Genomic DNA, 21,126 nt, shown 5'->3' with positions numbered 1-21,126 from the left:
GGACAACCTTATTTCACGAATGTTTTTAAAATCAAACTTTCAAACTAGCAAGAGTATATAAAAAAGATTACAACATTTACCGCTGAAATGAAATAATACAAATACATCCAACCACAAAAAAATAAAGTATTCACCACATGGCACAAGGGGTTATAGTGGTTCGGTGGTTAAAAATAACCACACCTACTCCACTTCCAAAATTACTACCCTCGTAATTTTTGCTTTCACTATAAAAAGGTTTTCATAGGGTCACCTTAATAACCTGATATAGTTCCTTGTGATATTCACGGGCTATCACAATAAAAAGCTAACTGAGATTTTCACAGGTTATCTCAGACAAAACCTCAACTGAGATTTTCATGGGCTATCTCCGAAAAACCTAAATAGAGTTTTAGAAGGTATACTTATATTCAAATGTAGAAGACGTAACAAAAGCTCGTAACAGAAGGACCTCTTTCCTGAACGTAGATGACACAATGTTCAATCAGACAGAAAGAGTCTAGGGTTCTATAAATTTTAATTATGAAAAACTTAAATACTACTTAATTCAATTCTCTTAGATCTCAAAGAAGAGTATAGTTTACTCTCTTAAATTAAGACTTAAAAGATTCGAGAATAACGGAAATTGAATAAGCTATTAAAATAAATTATAAATACCAACAAATAGCTTGTTGATGACTTGAGCTTCTTTCTCTCTTACAGAAGAATTATGCTAATAATTTTGTGTAATTCGGAATGAGAGAAAGATTCAATTTATAGGAAAAAAAGTTAGAACTTCGGTTGCGCGAGATAGGCTTCAACTAGCCCGAGTTCACCGGATTTCGGATTGCGCGAGATAAGAATTATCTAAAATTCGGCTGGCCCGAGGTCAAGTTCGGTTGGTCGAACATTACAATTCGGCCAACCAAATTTCCGCGAATTCCAAAAGATGGTGTTGCTGGAATTTCACCTGAACTTTCTCGGGCTGGCCGAATTTCAAGCTTGGGCTACAAAAACTTGTTCACACCCCAAGTGCAGGGTTGTGATGTAGTAATAAACTCGGTAAGACCGAGGTCGAATCCACAGGGACTGATACTTGTACGTTATCTGAAACCAAGTAGAACTAGAACTAGACTAAGATGTGATCTAAACCAAATAGAATTTAAGAAATAATTGTGGAACAATTATCTAAAACTTTAAGGAATTCAGAGGAAGGAAACTAGGGATTCAGAGGATCCACTTGTAGAGATCGGGGAGATCTTATGCCTGCATCAAGGATTATGGAATTCAAACTGAACTTACTTGATCTGGTTTTCAAGAGATGAAAGGTATATGAATTAGAATGGATTCCATCACCAAACCATGCCCAGGAGACAAAGTAAACAACAAAATTAAACTAATTACCAACCAACCAATAATGTGTGAAGATCAGGAAGGGTACTGTCATCCTACCATGCCCATGGAACAATGATGAACAACAGGGCTTCCTGACTTCATAAACATAAAAAAAAAAAGAGAGAAAAAAGAAATATTCAAAGCCATTGCAAACCCATTGTAATTTCAGTCACAACAGACCATTAAAGACTGCAAAAATATTCCTTTAATAATCAACTTAAAACCAAGTTCAGTTCAGAAATTTAAATTAAACGCATGAAATAGTGTCTCCCATCTCGCTACAGGCTTCATCTCTTAGCCCTAGCTAAGAGGTTTAGCCACACATGAATGATTATGCTAAACTCCGATTAAAAAGAAGAAGAAGAAAGGAAAAGAAAAACCAGGTCGGCCTCTACTCCAGTCCAGCTAATCTCCCTCCTCCAGCATGCTCCACGGCTCCAGCCTCCTCTGTACTCTCTCACGCTCACGTTACAGCCGCACAGCCTCTCTTCCTCCCAGTCTTCTCTGTTTCTCTTTCTCCCTCCCTGACGTCCAGCAAAAAGCTAAGCTCCATACCTTCCTTCCTTTTCTCAAACTCTTCTTCTCTCCTTCCTTTTATACACGCCAGGAGAGGTGACGAATCTCGATGCTTGTGCGTAGCCAGCAGCGGAAGGAACTCTTTATGCAGCTGGCATTCGGAAGGACGCAAAACAGTTTGCGTTTGAATGAATTCTAAGATGGATGAACGTCCTAAACTCCCGTTTTAGCTTCTTGGTTGGGGTAAAGACCCACTTATAAGGATTTTGGACGGTTTGGATCAGCAATCCAGCAGTGATCAAGATCACGGAATGTCCCACAAGTCCCGGCTTTTTCGGATGTGCGCGGGCTACGTAAACAGCGACCGAACTTGTCGGCGCTGGACTCTCGGTGGGGCCCACTTACCTTGTCGCTTGATAAATCCGACCCGCCCATTGAATTCCTCTCGGAATTTCAGCCAGGAAGGGGTGCTTTTACTCGGGTTCAGTGTGGTCCATCAAATCAACTCTTTCCACCGTCTGCCTTCAGTTTTGACGATAAAAAACCGACCTCCGATGTTTCTCACCATTTCGCCACCTATACCATGTTTACGGGGCCCTTTTAGGCTAATGGATGGTCCCGATTATCTGGATCATCGACCGTGGTGGCCCACAATATCAGATCGCAATCTCTGTTTCATACTAGAAACAGGGCTTCTATTTTTGAAGAGGAGACGTCCAGAGGACGGTCGCTGTGTTGCCATGCATGTCTTAGTGCAAAAAGTGTACTATGTACACTGTATGATGATTATGAGAAATCCACACCATCCATCTTGTTCCCCATTTCATTTGAGCCGTGGGGGCCGAAGTTAAAGAGTATCTGGACAGCGGGTGGGCCCCAAATCAGGATTTTATGGACTGATCTGTTAGTTCAGCCACTTTCACGAGGATCCAATGGCTGAAATTTGACGTGTACGATTAGTTTTTGGTCCTCGAGCCATGTATAAAGTTTCGAGCCAAACAGATGATGGAAACCCAGTGATCTTTTCAGGCCGCTTGAGCTTCAGTTTCTCAATTTTCGCGGATCCCTGGCGTGTAATTCCGTCGATCTTGGTCCCCTGGAGTTCGTCCCTTGCCTTGGTGCATTCTGAACGTTAAATCCGTGCTTTTAGCATCCCGATCCAGTCTTAGCTCGCAATTCCACCTTGCAACACAAACAGGATTAAAATGGGCTATTCAACGGTACCATGTTCATAAATCTAGGCAATAACTGGGTCTGATATGCAATATTTGACCCTCAACACAACCCCCAACCAACATTTTGCTAGTCCCGAGCAAAATGTGCGAAAAGTAAGGTGAGAATTACAGAACAATTTCCATAAACTCGAGTGATTTTTGCAGAACAATCCAGATATGAGAATTCTCAAATTCATGAATGTTAGCATTACTTTATCCTAAAATCAAGCCCAAATATTAATCCATTAATTAGAATGATTCTAAATATTGAGTTCCATGAGTGTATAGTGTAATCTTAGCTTAACACCATTAAAATTCACTTCTCTATTTCAGGATATCATTGGTAACCACAATAGAATTCATGATAACCAACACCTAAACCAAAACTTGATTCATTCTTCCAGCTTTTGATGATTTTCACATTATGTCAACTTTTTTTTTTTTTAAGAAAAAATCCAAGGAGGGGAATCGAATCTACACCTGTAGGGAGCAAACCTATGGTGAAAACCATTCACTCAATCCTTTCAATTCTCAGGTTGGTTCCTTTCAAGCTTAGTGATCACCAAATTAATCCTTCAATATCGAACGAAACCTTAATGTGTAAGCGAGATGTGACATGTAAAATTATGATTCAATCAATGTTTAAAACTTCTAATCATGGATTAATAGTTCAAACTCTGAATCCAAGAGTCATAAATTACCAACATCATGTATTTTGTAATTCCAAGTGTCCCAGATGGCCATCAAAATCACTTTGAATTCATATGAAATTTCAGAAAAATTTAAAATTTTCACAATTTTCTCTTAAGACCAAGAAAATACCAAGAAAACACAGATTAGGAAACCTAATCTCCCACCCCCAACCTAAAATCTACATTGTCCTCAATGTAAAAGAAATAAGCATGCAATGCACATGGGATAACGAAAATATAAGAGGAGTGATGGAAAGATAGTACCTGGATGAAAGAATCAAAAGGCTTTCCAAAGATATCTACGTAAGAGCGGGTCAGCACAAGAGAGAAACCAACAGAAGTAAATAATTATTACAACAATACAATCCTACCTACACCACTTTCGTAGGTGCTCTCGATTGCATTTAGCGTATGCAACAAGCCTTTAAACCCCTAGGTTGCCCCTAGTGGACGAGTTGTAGTTTCGTGAGGGTTTGCAGTAATGTTACCCACAAACATTGAACTAACTAATGATAGAAACGAAATGAAATGAAGAGCTGGGTTGCCTCCCAGGAGCGCTAAGTTTACCGTCTTCAGCCAGACAAATAAAGCAACTACCCTAGTCCTATGAAAGCGATAAACCTACCTATACCTCCATCAGACTAGGAGATCAATCCTGGTAAACAGGAGCAGTCAGGGGCATGGACATGTCCTCTGAATCAAATTTCTCGACAAATGGTTTCAATCGATGTCCATTGCCTTTAAATTTCTTGCCACTGTCGGGATCTCTTATCTCAACGGCCCCATGAGGAAAAACAGTAACAACAATGTAAGGGCCGGTCCAACGAGATTGAAGCTTACCCGGAAAGAGATGTAATCGAGAATTGTACAAAAGGACCTTCTGACCAGGCGTGAATGATTTTCGCAAAATGTGTTGGTCATGAAATGCTTTCATCTTGTCCTTGTAAATTCTCGAATTATCGTACGCATCATTCCGGATTTCCTCAAGTTCATTCAATTGAAGTTTGCGTAGCGAGCCAGCGTTGTCCAGATTGAAATTAAGATTTTTGAATGCCCAGTACGCTTTATGTTCCAGCTCCACAGGCAAGTGACAAGCTTTCCCATAGACAAGTCTAAAGGGAGACATTCCAATAGGGGTTTTAAAGGTAGTACGGTATGCCCATAAGATGCCCATAAGGCATCGGTCAATCGGATTGACCAATCCTTACGATCAGGGTTAACCATTTTCTCAAAAATGTGTTTAATTTCCCTATTAAAAATCTCAGCTTGCCCACTTATCTATGGGTGGTACGGGGTGCTCACCCTATGAGAGATACCGTATTTCTTCATTAAGCTCTCAAATGGTTTATTACAAAAGTGTGAGCCCCCATCACTAATAATGGCTCGAGGCGTTCCGAATCGAGAAAGGATGTTTTCTTTTAGGAATTTAATGACCGTGCGATGGTCATTAGTTCGAAACAGAATCGCTTCGACCCACTTAGTGACATAATCCACGGCGAGCAAAATGTACAGATTTCTAAATGATTGGGGGAATGGTCCCATGAAATCGATGCCCCAGCAATCAAATGCTTCAATGATAAGGATGGGATTCAAAGGTATCATATTTCGACGGGACAATGTCCCCAATTTCTGACAACGCTCACAAGCTTTGCAAAACTCATGAGTGTCCCTAAACATAGTGGGCCAGTAAAAGCCACACTGCAGAATCTTAGCCGTGGTCTTTTTAACAGAAAAGTGACCACCACAGGCCTGTGAGTGACAGAAGGAGATGACGCTCTGATGCTCATCGTCTGGCACACATCTCCTTAGGATTTGGTCTGGACAATATTTAAATAAATAAGGATCATCCCAGAAAAAGTTACGCACCTCGGTGAAGAATTTCTTCTTATCTTGCGCAGTCCATTGTGTCGGTATGGCACCTGTAGCAAGATAATTAGCAATATCAGTGAACCAAGGTGAATGGGAGACTCTGAACAGTTGTTCATCAGGGAACATGTCGTTGATATGGGTCGTCTCAAGGGAATCCAAGGTGTTAAGGCGAGACAGATGATCGGCCACTACGTTCTCTACTCCCTTTTTATCTTTAATTTTCAAATCAAATTCTTGGAGTAGAAGGATCCATCGTATCAGGCGGGGCTTAGAATCATTCTTAGAAAGAAGATACTTAAGTGTCGCATGATCTGTGTAGATAATGATCTTGGATCCGATCAAGTAGGACCTAAATTTATCCAAAGCGAACACTACAGCTAGGAGTTCCTTTTCCATAGTTGAGTAGTTCACTTGGGCAGAATTTAAAGTTCTACTTGCGTAATGAATGACGTAGGGCCTCTTATCTTTTCTCTGGCCTAGGACCGCCCCAAGAGCATAATCAGAAGCGTCGCACATAAGCTCAAAAGGAAGGCTCCAGTTAGGTGGCTGCATGATAGGTGCAGTGGTTAATGTGCCCTTAAGCTTGGTAAAAGCTTCCTGGCATTGCTCAGTCCACTCGTACGGAGCATCCTTTTGAAGAAGAGTACATAAAGGATGAGAGAGGAGACTAAAGTCCTTTATGAATCGCCTATAAAATCCTGCGTGTCCTAAGAAGGATCGTACGTCTCTGATGTTCTTGGGTGGAGGTAGGTTAGAGATAAGATCGATTTTTGCCTTATCTACCTCGATTCCCTTGGACGAGATGATATGCCCAAGGACAATTCCCTTCTGAACCATGAAATGGCACTTCTCCCAATTAAGTACCAAGTTCTTTTCTTCACATCTTTTCAGCACACATTTAAGACTTTCCAAGCACTTGCTGAAAGATGGACCGCAAACAGAAAAATCATCTATGAAGACCTCTTGATATTGCCCCACCATATCAGAAAAGATACTAAGCATACATCACTGAAAGGTGACAGGGGCATTACATAGCCCGAATGGCATCCTTCGGTAGGCAAAGGTACTGTAGGGACATGTAAATGTGGTCTTTTCCTGGTCTTCAGGGGCTATCTTTATCTGGTTGTAGCCCAAATACCCGTCAAGGAAACTGTAATAGGAATGAGCAGCTAACCTTTCCAGGATCTGATCAATGAATGGTAAGGGAAAGTGGTCTTTCCTCGTGACGGTATTCAACTTCCTGTAGTCAATGCACATTCTCCAACCAGTATTGACTCTAGTTGGCACGAGTTCATTATTAGCATTGGCTACGATGGTGATTCCGGACTTCTTAAGGACCACTTGAGTTGGACTCACCCATTGACTATCAGATATAGGGTATATGATACCCACGTCCAATAGTTTAAGAACCTCGGCCTTAACCACTTCCTTCATGTTTGGATTTAGTCTACGTTGTGGTTGCCGAGCGGTTTTTGCATTTTCCTCAAGGTATATGCGGTGAGTACAAATCGAGGGATCGATTCCCTTGAGGTCCGCTATCGTCCATCCCAGGGCTCCTTTATGCTCAATGAGAGTAGATATGAGCATACTCTCCTGTTCTTTCTCCAGGTGGGCAGAGATCACCACCGGGTATGTCTCATCTTGACCTAAATAGGCATATTTCAAATCAGAGGGTAAAGGTTTTAGGTCAAGCTTCGGCGGCTTGAGGTTAGATGGTAGAGGCACTACATCGGTTTGTGGCAATTCTTCAAATTGTGGCCTCCACCGGTTAACTTCAAGTACCGGTGCAGTATCAAGCAAGGCGCACGTCTCCCTAATCATGTCATCATCAAAATCATGGGAGTGGGCCAGGTACGTCTCTAGAGAGTCAGAGGATAAGGCTAGAGGTGTCGTATCTTCCACTAAAGAGTCAATCATGTTAATGTCATGGAAATCGTCATCCTCCTCTAAGTTTCTGCCGTTATTGAAAAATATATTTGACTCCAATGTCATATTTCCAAAAGACATAGTCATGACACTATTCCTGCAGTTGATAATTGCATTTAAAGTGGCAAGGAATGGGCGGCCAAGAATGACGGGGATCTGAGTGCTTATGTTATTGATGGGTTCGGTGTCTAGGATGATAAAATCTACAGGGTAGTAAAATCTATCAACTTGGACCAACACATCCTCAATTATCCCTCTTGGTACACGAACAGAACGATCAGCAAGTTGTAGTGTGGTTAGGGTGGGTTTTAATTCACCCAAACCTAACTGTTTGTATACCGAGTAGGGAATCAGGTTGACGCTCGCTCCTAAGTCAAGAAGTGCGTGATCAATTCGATGGTTCCCGATTACACATGATATGGTTGGGCTACCGGGATCCTTGAATTTCTGTGGCACGTCTTGCTTTAGGATGACACTCACTTTCTCGGTCAAGAAAATCTTCTTTTGAATACTCTGCCGTCGTTTGGTCGTGCATAAGTCTTTCAGGAATTTGGCATATGAAGGTATTTGTTTCACGACATCAAGTAGAGGAATGTTGACTTTCACTTGTTTCAACACCTCTAGGATATCCTGAGAGTTAGAGAGAGGTTTTGGTGAAACCAACCGTTGGGGGAATGGAGCAACTGGCTTCTCTAGAAGTTCCGGTTCTAATTTTTGTGGGGCATCACTAGCTCCATCATTGTTGTCCTCTTCTGGTTCTTGAGGCTTTTCGGGCCTCACCGGAAGAGTTTTATCAATGATCTTTCCACTCCTAAGAGTGGTGATGGATTTAGCGTGCCCCATCTGATTTGAAGAACTGAGATCATTAATCTCGTACTGCGGTTTAGGATTGGGGACAGGTTGTGCAGGAAGTATCCCCTTTTCTATAACCATCATACGGGAATCTATCTTTTGCATAAAATCTGTAATTCCCCGCATAGCCTGAGCCAGCTCTTGTATGGAATTTTGAACCAGTTCCTCTTAAGGTTTCACTTGATTTGGATTTTGATTGAAGAAACCTTGAGGAGTAGCCGTTTGTCCATTCCTCCAACTAAAGTTTGGATGATTTTTTCAACTAGAATTGTACGTATTGGAGTTAGGTCCAGTAAAAGGTCTTTAATAGTTGTTTACGGCATTAGCTTGTTCATTCAACACTCCTCGAAAGGCGGGTATTGTAGGACAATTTTCAATTGTATGAATGTTGCAATCACAGATGCTGTAAACAATTTCATTAACCTTATCCTTCTTTCCTTCCATGGCCTCAACTTTCCTTATGAGCGTAGTCACTTTACACTTGAGATCATCCTCTTCTTTCAAGAGATATAATCCACCTTTCTCCTTTAATTGAGTCGGCCTAGACGTGGTGTTTGATTTTGGGTAATAGTCCCAAGATTGTGTTTTTTCAGCCAGACTGTCGAGGTAGTCCCATACCTCGTCGACATCTTTATTAATGAACTCTCCATTACACATTGTCTTGACCATTTGACGCATAGAAGATGTCAGTCCATCGTAGAAAAAATTTGTAATGCGCCGCGTTTCAAATCCGTGTTGTGGGCATGAACTGACCAAATCTTTGAACCTTTCCCAACATTGGAAGAATGTTTCATCTTCCTTTTGGGCAAAGTTCATGATTGCTTTTCTGAGGGTAATCGTTTTATGATGTGGGAAGAATTTTTTTATGAATTCCCTCTGCATGTCGTTCCATGTGCCAATGGATCTAGGACGCAATGAATGTAACCACGTCTTAGCTTTCTCTTTTAAGGAAAAAGGAAAGAGTTTCAGCCTAATTGTATCCTCAGATACATTCGGAAAACATAATGTAGCTATAATCTCATCGAACTCTTTCAAATGTAAATATGGACTTTCTGATTCAAGTCCATGAAATTTGGGAAGGAGTTGGATAACTCCTGGCTTGATGTCCATTTGTCCTGTGTTTTCAGGAAAAATCATGCATGAGGGCGTACTCACTCCCGCCGGTTGTAGATAATCAAATAAAGTACGAGGCGGGGGTGCCTGTTGCACCTCATTCTCATCTTGGGTATCCTCCACCCTGGGTGGAAGTAGAGGAGGTTGGTCTTCAGCCATAACTTCAATTAACTCAGGGGATTTCGAGTGGTGTCTAGTCCTGCGATGGATAGTCAACCCCTCAACCAATCCTCCTTCAGTCAAGAGACGTCGAGTGTCGTCACGGGCCCACTTGGGCATGAAACACTCGCAGCCCTCAATTAAAAACTTAATCCTAAGAAAGGAAAAGAAAATCTAGAAAGAAAGAGAGAGTTGGAAAGAAATTACCAAATTGGAGTCCTTAAGTTAAAAACCGAATTTAGAAATTTCTATCTTAAAGGCCTACAAAATAGGAAGGTTAGTTTCTAAACAAAAATTCTAAAAATATATTAGGAAACAAAATTAGATTCTAAAAGAATTACAATTAGAAAGTAGCAAAAGAAGAAAGTTTTTAAAAATAAACTACTTCCTAAAAATAGAAAAATACTAGAATTAAAAATTTTCACAAATTAAACCCTAATTCGAAAAAGTAGAAAAAGTAGAGAGATTAGGAAGGAATTACCAATTTAGAACTTACGTCAGGATCCTATAAAACAGGAAAACAAGTTAGTTCTAGAAATCAAATAAAAGTCTACAACTAAAGTTAGTCAAATTCTAATCTTAAATTAATTCTAAACCTAATTAATTTCAGAAAATCGCAACCGTCAGTCCCCGGCAACGGCGCCAAAAACTTGTTCACACCCCAAGTGCAGGGTTGTGATGTAGTAATAAACTCGGTAAGACCGAGGTCGAATCCACAGGGACTGATACTTGTACGTTATCTGAAACCAAGTAGAACTAGAACTAGACTAAGATGTGATCTAAACCAAATAGAATTTAAGAAATAATTGTGGAACAATTATCTAAAACTTTAAGGAATTCAGAGGAAGGAAACTAGGGATTCAGAGGATCCACTTGTAGAGATCGGGGAGATCTTATGCCTGCATCAAGGATTATGGAATTCAAACTGAACTTACTTGATCTGGTTTTCAAGAGATGAAAGGTATATGAATTAGAATGGATTCCATCACCAAACCATGCCCAGGAGACAAAGTAAACAACAAAATTAAACTAATTACCAACCAACCAATAATGTGTGAAGATCAGGAAGGGTACTGTCATCCTACCATGCCCATGGAACAATGATGAACAACAGGGCTTCCTGACTTCATAAACATAAAAAAAAGAGGAAAAAGAAATATTCAAAGCCATTGCAAACCCATTGTAATTTCAGTCACAACAGACCATTAAAGACTGCAAAAATATTCCTTTAATAATCAACTTAAAACCAAGTTCAGTTCAGAAATTTAAATTAAACGCATGAAATAGTGTCTCCCATCTCGCTACAGGCTTCATCTCTTAGCCCTAGCTAAGAGGTTTAGCCACACATGAATGATTATGCTAAACTCCGATTAAAAAGAAGAAGAAGAAAGGAAAAGAAAAACCAGGTCGGCCTCTACTCCAGTCCAGCTAATCTCCCTCCTCCAGCATGCTCCACGGCTCCAGCCTCCTCTGTACTCTCTCACGCTCACGTTACAGCCGCACAGCCTCTCTTCCTCCCAGTCTTCTCTGTTTCTCTTTCTCCCTCCCTGACGTCCAGCAAAAAGCTAAGCTCCATACCTTCCTTTTTCTCCTCTAAAACTCTTCTTCTCTCCTTCCTTTTATACACGCCAGGAGAGGTGTCGAATCTCGATGCTTGTGCGTAGCCAGCAGCGGAAGGAACTCTTTACGCAGCCGGCGTTCGGAAGGATGCAAAACAGTTTGCGTTTGAATGAATTCTGAGATGGATGAACGTCCTAAACTCCCGTTTTGGCTTCTTGGTTGGGGTAAAGACCCACTTATAAGGATTTTGGACGGTTTGGATCAGCAATCCAGCAGTGATCAAGATCACGGAATGTCCCACAAGTCCCGGCTTTTTCGGATGTGCGCGGGCTGCGTAAACAACGCCCGGTCTTGTCGGCGCTGGACTCTCGGTGGGGCCCACTTACCTTGTCGCTTGATAAATCCGACCCGCCCATTGAATTCCTCTCGGAATTTCAGCCAGGAAGGGGTGCTTTTACTCGGGTTCAGTGCGGTCCATCAAATCAACTCTTTCCACCGTCTGCCTTCAGTTTTGACGATCAAAAACCGACCTCCGATGTTTCTCGCCATTTCGCCACCTAGACCATGTTTACGGGGCCCTTTTAGGCCTGATGAATGGTCCCGATTATCTGGATCATCGACTGTGGTGGCCCACAAGATCAGACCGCAATCTCTGTTTCATACTAGAAACAGGGCTTCTGTTTTTGAAGAGGAGACGTCCAGAGGACGGTCGCTGTGTTGCCATGCACGTCTTAGTGCAAAAAGTGTACTATGTACACTGTATGATGATTATGAGAAATCCACACCATCCATCTTGTTCCCCATTTCATTTGAGCCGTGGGGGCCGAAGTTAAAGAGTATCTGGACAGCGGGTGGGCCCCAAATCAGGATTTTATGGACTGATCTGTTAGTTCAGCCACTTTCACGAGGATCCAATGGCTGAAATTTGACGTGTACGGTTAGTTTTTGGTCCTCGAGCCATGTATAAAGTTTCGAGCCAAACAGATGATGGAAACCCAGTGATCTTGCATTCTGGCTGACTTTCAGGCCGCTTGAGCTTCAGTTTCTCAATTTTCGCGGATCCCTGGCGTGTAATTCCGTCGATCTTGGTCCCCTGGAGTCCGTCCCTTGCCTTGGTGCATTCTGAACGTTAAATCCGTGCTTTTAGCATCCCGATCCAGTCTCAGCTCGCAATTATACCTTGCAACACAAACAGGATTAAAATGGGCTATTCAACAGTACCATGTTCATAAATCCAGGCAATAACTGGGTCTGATATGCAATATTTGACCCTCAACACTAGCCAAACCAAAACTTAGGCTAACTGAATTTGCAACAAAAGTTGTTATTTTACTCGTTCTTGAAGTTGGGCTGACTGAGGAAGTTTAGGCTGGCCAAACCAGAAGTTAGGTTGGTCGAATTCCAGGAAAAAATACTAGAAACAACCCATGATAAAAAAATTTAAAAGCACCTAGTCGTAAGGTCTTTCTAGGGTTATACCACTTGAGATATATCAAATATTCGAGTCACTTTGACTTGGACTTTGTCTTGGACTTTGTTGTAGATACGAGCGACGATTTCTTTGAGAAGATGTGCATATCTTGTCTTGAACATAAGTTGATCTTGAGCTAATCTTCAGGTTCTACTTTGAAGTGCTTTTCTCTCATGAAATTTGACAACTTATGTGTGCTCACTATCATAACAATTACATTCTTATTAAGAGGGGAGAATGTGGGACCCCTGTCCTTCATATCACCTCACGATCACACACGTGTACCAACTGGCCAAACCCATATATAGTAGAACACTAGCATACAAACAAGCATTCACACGACTGATGCTAATTGCACCCGAAACCTATACTATACCGACCGCACCACCGCCACAAGCGCAGAGGTGCCACCCTTGTGTCAATCCGACACTCCATTAGTGAGACACGGCCCATTGAATCCACAACTCAAATCGCATACCTTCTTGAACAAGCAACCCTAGTGGGTATAAAGCCAAAATGCCCATGCCCAAGCCCATGGTTTAAGGCCCTTTAAGCCCATAGCCAAAGACAATAGCTATAAGTCAAAATAAGACTCCAACACACACTAAAAGACAAGAGAAGCACTTTTCTCTAACCATCATCATAACTCGTGATGAGAGGTAGCCCATGCTTATTGTCACCTCATGTCACATGCAACCAATGCATGGCCTTTTCCACCAATTATAGCCAGCTTGCATCCACATCACATGTTATTTCACCGTCCACCTCTTTAAATGGCTAATGCACGTCATGGCATCATTGGACTTGGCCAGTGCATGTGCTAGGCCCTTTCACATCATCAATCCACCTCAACATCCCAAGCACCAATAGAAATTTGTAGAATTGCCGCTTAGACTTTCCACTATCCAAGCCACCTTAACAAGAGGAAGAAAGAGGGTCAAGATTTTTTGGGGGAGAGGAAGAAAGAGGGAGAGAGGGAGAGGAGTGAAGCTAAGGTGTGGCCCACCACCAAGACTAGAGGAATTGGACCACCCCATCATCAACCTAGGCCCATCCAAGGCCTCCAAGCTCAACCATTAATCCATATTTCTAAGAGGTGAGACATTTTCCTCCTTTCATTCCTTTGTGTTTTCAGCTTCTCTGAAATATTTCTATGTACCAGACTGTGTTGCAAGTGGCCATTTTTTACACCTCATGGTGGGCCCCAAGATTCGTAGCTAAGGATCTCATAATGGGAATGCTTAGTACACATATAAGAGGGACTGGGATGTCCTACCAATTCATTGGAAATGGGCCCCAAGTAGGGACATCTATGTTTTGAAACTGCATGTCTGATTATTTTGAGTTTTGGGCCAACTTTGGGCATCCATGTTGGGCCCCACATACAAAATATGTGGGGGCCATCACTTGGAATTTTTAAACTATGTGTGCTAGAGAAATGGTCTTTTACCTCAGCCAAACTGGACCCCATGTGATCGGGAATCAACCCCCAAAATAGGTCCATGCCAGCAAAAGTTGTGCATAAATTTCAGTTACCCATATTGGGCTTTGTACCGTAATTTGTGTATATGCATTGAGCGGGTCCCACCTATCACGGAGCGGTGTCCCTTCGCCGAATGTATGCATCACGTAATATCGCAAATCGGACCAAAAAGGGGCAAAAATGGGCCCAATCAAATTCTGCAACTAACTGAAAGCACAATTTATTTGAAATAAAATTTATGTGGGCTATATTCATGGGTCCACCTAGAGCTGTACACGAGTCATGGATTAACTTGATTTTTAAGATATACCGATGCCCACCATGGAATGGTGCATCTGACTGATGGGGTAGATGTTTGAACACGCATCATGGTGGGGCATAACTTGATTTGTGTATTCTATATTCATTCCATCCATAAGGTGGGCAGTAGCATTTTAGGCCCGTGACCCGAAAAATCAGACAGATTCAAAAATCAGGTGGATTATACTATTGAAAACAGTGGTTATTAAACACCCACTGTTAAACCATTCCACTACAAGACAGAGAGAAGGGCAGCCTCACACGCTGCACCTTACAGCGTGCAGCCTTGCATGCTGCAAGGCAGTCGTGTGTGGACCACTTACCATTGGACCCGCAATGATATGTGTTTTATACACGTTGTCCATCCGTTTTGGCAGCCCAAATAGCCCACTTTATTACATGCTATTGAACCATTTTTAGGCCCACCAGGTTATATGTGCTGCATGTTCCATATTATATCCCTCAGTTTTGGTAGCCCATCTGGCCCACTTAGATGTATGTATCCTAAGGCCCACACTAAAAATTACTTGGCAACGTGGTGAGGCCTATTGCCAAGGCCAATTAGGCCCAAATTAGAGTCGTTTCAAGGCTCAAACATGCCGATTTTGTAAGTTAAGAGTATGAGCCTCATGTGAAGCTCTAAACTAAGGAGATTTTTGTGTATTTGAAGGCCCAACAACTCTAAATGGGCAGGCCTAAGTCTCATATGCATGATTTATGGTTTTATTGATGTGGATGTGGATTTTATGTGGTTGATCTTCGTGTTTGATTCGGCCCATTGACAATAATTAATAAGCCCATAAGGGCATGTGATGTATGTATGCTATAGGTAGTATGTGAGGTATGCTTGATGTAGATGGCATGTGAGGTATGCCTGATGCAGACGGCATGATATGTATGTATAATGTAGATGGCGGTGAGACATGCGTGATATATATGGCATATGATGCAAGCATGATGTAGATGGCATGTAAGATATGCCTGATGTAAATGGCATATGAGACATGCACGATATAGATGGCATGAGATGCATTGCATGATGTAAAAACATGATTGATGTTGGACTATGGGTTAGGCCATGTTGAGGCCCATTGCTTATGGGTACCAATGCCATGATTCAGCCCGTGCTTGGGTGAGATGAAGGGTTCGGATGGACTTCCCATGGACAACGGGCCATGATATAAGGGTCTAAGGACCATGTTACACTTGGTGTAAGTTGCAGAGTGGCATAGCATACATGGTTTACATGAAGACTTGCTTAATAGATTGCTTTCATGAGCATCCATGACACGTATACATGAGCATATCATAGTGTTTTGCGGCCCTCTTGTTGGTCCATATACCTGAATGAGTTCCAGAAAAGTTGGAGTATTACTAGGGATATTGTTTATGGGATGTAAGACCCCGTGTGGTGGGCCTTGGGTTATGAGACAGTGAGAAGCATGGGCTAAATCCAAGACGTTCCATTATGGATTTTGAGCTCGTTAAATTGGTACCGATGGATTCCTTCTGACAAGGTTGAGTAGCAGGAGCAGCGTAGTTTTGGGGTGCCAAGACCCTCTACTTTCGAGACTAAAAAGGCAGAGGTGTAATTAGCTTACTTACTATTTAGATCGGATGTGGGTATTAGTTGGAGACGGTGGCCCGTCTACCAATGATCAAGTAGAGAAAACAAATGCGCTCCTCATTGATAGATCGGGTGGTCGAGTCTACTGTTGGACGTCGGATGAGAAGAGGTGTAATTGAAAAGGCTGAGCTATATGTCCTAGAGGTTTAAAAAAAACAAAAAAAAAAAAAACAGCAGAATTTAAATAAATTAAATACAAATAGCAATAGACAATCCCGCAATGTTGAGTTTAAAGACAACTTCAAATGAATGAGTATTAAGAGGTTGATACACATGTTGTTCTAAGGACAACCTTACACCATAAAAACCAAGAGTTTATGGCAGGACAACCTTACTAGAATGGTTTGTGTATCAAAAACTCAAACTTGATACTGAGGAATAAATAAATAAATAAAAAGGAAAGAAATCTATACTATTATAACATTCTCCACATTTGCATAAAAGAAATTACAGCATTCTCCACAATGCAAAAAGAAAATTACAATCATCCACAAAAGAAATAAATAATCAAACCACAAGCCCAAAAATTATAGTAGTTCGCTTGTGTGTACACCAACTATTTAGAAAAACAGCCACACAACTACTCCACTCCTAATATCCTCATACAGTGGATATTAGCGTTCATTATGAAAATAGGTTTTTCCAGGTTCACCTAAAACCCTCACAATTGTGTCTTTCAAGTGGGCTTACACAATTCAAAAACCCCACACTTTGAGTTTTCTGAATCACCTCTGACAAACCAAAACAGAGATTCTTCTAGCACAATCTCAAAAACCAAAAAAGAAATTTACAATAATGTAAAATATCTGGATATTCTCTTTTTGATGAAGCCCGGAAGAACCAAATCAGAGTAGAATTTCAACGTATAAGTTCAATGTTCAAACTCACTTATGAAATGGTTCTAGGTTCTAAATTGATTTTAAATTAAATCAAGTTGGGCTAGCTCTATTTGATTTTGATTTCAAGAAAAAGGTAATTCTCAACTCCTTCAAATATGAATGGAATATAGAATACAAAATCAAATATAATAAAGCTAAATTAAGAGAATATTAAATGAGCACAATATAGCTTAAAAAGAACACTAACTTATCTTTTAGAGTGGTGTATTGATTTATCTTGAATCGAATTAAAAACTCTGAAATTCATGCTCTATTTATAGGTGAAGAAATCACGTTCACGACCGTTCTTGAGGACACTACGACTGGTCGTAGGATCAACAGATTTTTGAAATTTGGGCGCGATAAGATAAAGCGTTCCACGACTGGTCGTAAGCCCTGCACGACCGGTCGAGAAACCTCCACGACTGGTCGTAACCTGTCTACGACTAGTCATGTGGAACATGAAATAGTTGCTGGACTTTGAGTTGTAACTGCAGAATTGGTCGAGAACGAGTCGAGCACCGTTCACACGACAGGTTGAGCAGTCTCTAAGACTAGTCGAGGCTTAACAAAAAATTTTAAAAATTTGCAACAAACTTACGACTGGTTGAGGAATTTCTTGAACTGGTCGAGCCAGTGTTAGGACTAGTCGAATAGAGTCTAGGACTAGTCGAGAAATAGTCTATTCACTTATAAAATGATCTAATTGAATTATGTATTCAAAATGACCTACCTTATGGTTAATCTAGGGTCATTCATACCTTAAACATGATGTATGAACATTAAAAACTTCTTTTCCTTCAGTTGATAGTCGTTCTTTGAAGTTCATGAAGCTTGATGTCTTGTCATGTAGAGAATCTTGAACTTGAGACTTTTGAAGCTTGAAATTGACATTCATTAAAGCTTGAGCTTGAGTTGTATTTTGCCTTTAGACGAAGCTTTAACATCTTGTACTTAAAAACTTGAAGGAGTGAAATATCATATGGTGTTGTATACATCACTTGATGTATATTGAAGCTTGAAACTGAAGAACTTGACTTGCATTATCTCTTGAGGTAAAGACTTTTACTCTTGTACATGAGATGCACAGACCTGGATATGTAGAGGTACTGAACAAGACAAGAATCCCAATAGTTTTGGCACCACTAAATTTGACAACCAAAGGAGCTAGAAAACATCGTACTTACAATCTCCCCCTTTGTCAAATTTGTGACAAAACACACTTCATTAAAATAGGATAAGCATTGCATCCTTAATAAAGAATCATGCACTATACATACAGAATAAAGAAATATGTATCGGTTATCAGTTATAAAACAAAGCATTTCACTCCCCTTTACTTACTCTTCTCCCTTTCTCAAAGAAAGGCTATCCACAATCCTCATGCCAACCAACCACACACACACACACACACACACACACACACACACACATATATATATATATATATATATATATATATATATATCACAATCACCAATCACCATATATCAAGCATGACAAAATTCTCCCCAGTTTTGTCACAATATGACAAAGGAAGAAACTAATACATGGAACAAGAGGTAGATAAATAAAGATGAATGAGACGAGCAATGAGGAATAATGCATCAAAATAAGCAAGATATTATAGATATAAGTAAGTAATGTGCAAGCAACATCAATTAACATCATCCAAGTTTAACCAAAGTTAATCCCACAAACCGAAAGGAAACAAAGTATCATAAGAGTTATTACAATCCATATACGAAAATACTAATCAGATCCTGAAGAGGGAGCAGGAATAGATGGATCAATCTGATGTAAACCCTTATTAATGCGCTTCATATATTTACGAATATAAGAAAATTGCGAATCCTGGGTTACGCGAATCTAAGCCACCTGTTCCTTAAGAGAATGTAACCTCTCAGCGAAATCAGAAGACTGATAATCCAGGTCAGCCTCAGAATCTGACTCGATCTCATCAAAGATATCGTACATGTTTATGTCATCAGGAGGTAGATCACCTTCTTTTTCATTTACTGCTTCAGCTCCATCACCACCCACAGCTCCATCACCACCCACATTGACCTGGCCTGCGGCCAACCTTAAATTCATCTTGTTTATATTTGAGTTGTTGAAGATGAGGTGATGAATGAGTGCCTCTCCAATAGGCATAGCCACTAACATATGGGTGGCCAACACAATCATAAGATATGCAAAAGGGATATCACCGTGTCCAGGATGAAGACGGAATTGTATGATGGAATGACAAATCAAAGAAGGAAGACAAACATTTGTACCAGAGATGATGGAATGCAGAATCTGAACCATGAAAAAGGTGAGTTCGGTTTTGTTACCAGAACGTGGATAAAGATTTGAAATAAATATCCTGTGAAGGACCCTGTATCTGGGTAACAAGTACTTTGAAGCAAGAGCATTTCCATTTTCACTCCATTGCGCATCTATATTATATAATGCTCTAGTAAGCATACATTTTTCTAATTTAGAAGGTTTAGTGATTAGAGTACGAATTGAAATACCTTCATCATTGACAGGTATGTCCATTAAGCCAGAAATCAGATGATGGTCTACTTCAAATGGACCTTCTCTAGTTGCTATAATGAAAGTTAAATTTTCAGTTGAAAAATCAGAAATGCATGCAAACATAGCTTGCACAATAGACCGGTATGCCGGCCCACCCCAATGTAGAATGTTAGCCCATCCTACAGATTGGAGAAGAGGAAGGAGTTTAAAAGGAGGAAGATGTTCAACATGCACAGGTCGCTCAACTATAACATTGCGCAACCTTAAATCCCGCACATAGGGAGGATCATCTTCGGGTGACTGAAGGTGGCGCCTTATAATAGGTGTCGATCTAGATGTTGAAGGACCACAAGAACTTTTCTTTTTGCCTCTAACATCCATTTGCAACTAGGAATACAAGGAATTAAGAGGTTGCAAAAGATGTAGAGTGGGTTTTCTCAAAATCAGATTTTAGAGAAGAAAACCCCAAAAACCTCAATGAAACAAGAAATAACTCACTCCAAAATGAAAAAGAAGTGATATGGACTTGAATCTATAAGGAAAATGGAAACGAAACACTAACCTTGAAGATCTATGAAGATGGGTTCGACCGGTCGTGCTTAGACTCGTTGAAGAAGAAGCCTAAATGAAGAAAAGAGGGATTTTTCCCTAAATAAAGGTCAAACCCGAGCTACACGACTGGTCGTGTACATGCTCGACCAGTCACGCCACGATTGGTCGAGTATGTACTCGACTGGTCGTGCACAGCCATAAATGTGCATTTGTCATTAAAATTTGAAATTTAAACATACAAACTAACACACACACACACACACACACACACACACACACACACACACACACACATATATACATACATTATAATACAGAAATGCATGAACATACCAAGATCAAATTTTAATTTAGAAAACCTGTTTTTGTCAGGTGGTTTTGTGAATATGTCAACAAGTTGAGTCTCGGTCGGAACGTATTCCAAAGAAATTGTCTTTTCTTCCACTAATTCACGAATATAGTGATATCTAATGTCAATGTACTTGGTTCGTGAATGTTGGATTGAATTTTTAGATATATTAATTGTACTGGAATTATCACAAAATAAAACCAAAGAGTCCTATGTAATTCCGTAATCACTTAACATTCTTTTCATCCATACAAGTTGAGTACATGCATTACCAGCTGCAATGTATTCAGCTTCAGCAGTTGAGAGCGATAGGAACTTTGTTTCTTACTCTGCCAAGAAACTAAATAGTTCCCAACATAGAAACAACCACCACTGGTTGATTTCCTATCATCAATGTTACCAGCCCAATCAGCATCAGTGTACCCAGCTAATTGAATGCTAGTATCATGTGGATACCAAAGACCCAAATTAGTTAAACTTGTAACATATCACATAATCCATATAAAAACAGTTAAATGTGACTCTTTAGGGTCAAATTGATATCTAGTGCAAATCTCTATGCTAAATGCAATATCAGGTCGACTCGCAGTTAAATATAGCAAACTACCTATCATACTGCGATACAATTTAGGATCCACTTTCTTACCTGTAGAGTCCTTTGAGAGTTT

At 40.6% G+C, this 21,126-nt stretch overlaps 1 non-coding gene and 1 pseudogene across 1 annotated transcript; one reads left to right on the top strand and one right to left on the bottom strand.

Annotated features, from left to right (window-relative positions):
• The window catches only part of LOC131230479 (uncharacterized), a 30,829-nt pseudogene extending 21,717 nt beyond the window's left edge, over positions 1-9,112 (bottom strand).
• Positions 9,113-9,170: 58 nt separating this feature from the next.
• Positions 9,171-9,277, top strand: LOC131232196 (small nucleolar RNA R71). Its single transcript, XR_009164815.1, has one exon. It is a non-coding gene; the product is annotated as a small nucleolar RNA R71 (small nucleolar RNA).
• Positions 9,278-21,126: the final 11,849 nt, after the last annotated feature.

This window comes from Magnolia sinica, chromosome 17, assembly GCF_029962835.1.
Source record: "Magnolia sinica isolate HGM2019 chromosome 17, MsV1, whole genome shotgun sequence".
Classification (NCBI taxonomy): Eukaryota; Viridiplantae; Streptophyta; class Magnoliopsida; order Magnoliales; family Magnoliaceae; genus Magnolia; species Magnolia sinica.
This window is presented reverse-complemented; position numbering and strand designations above follow the sequence as displayed.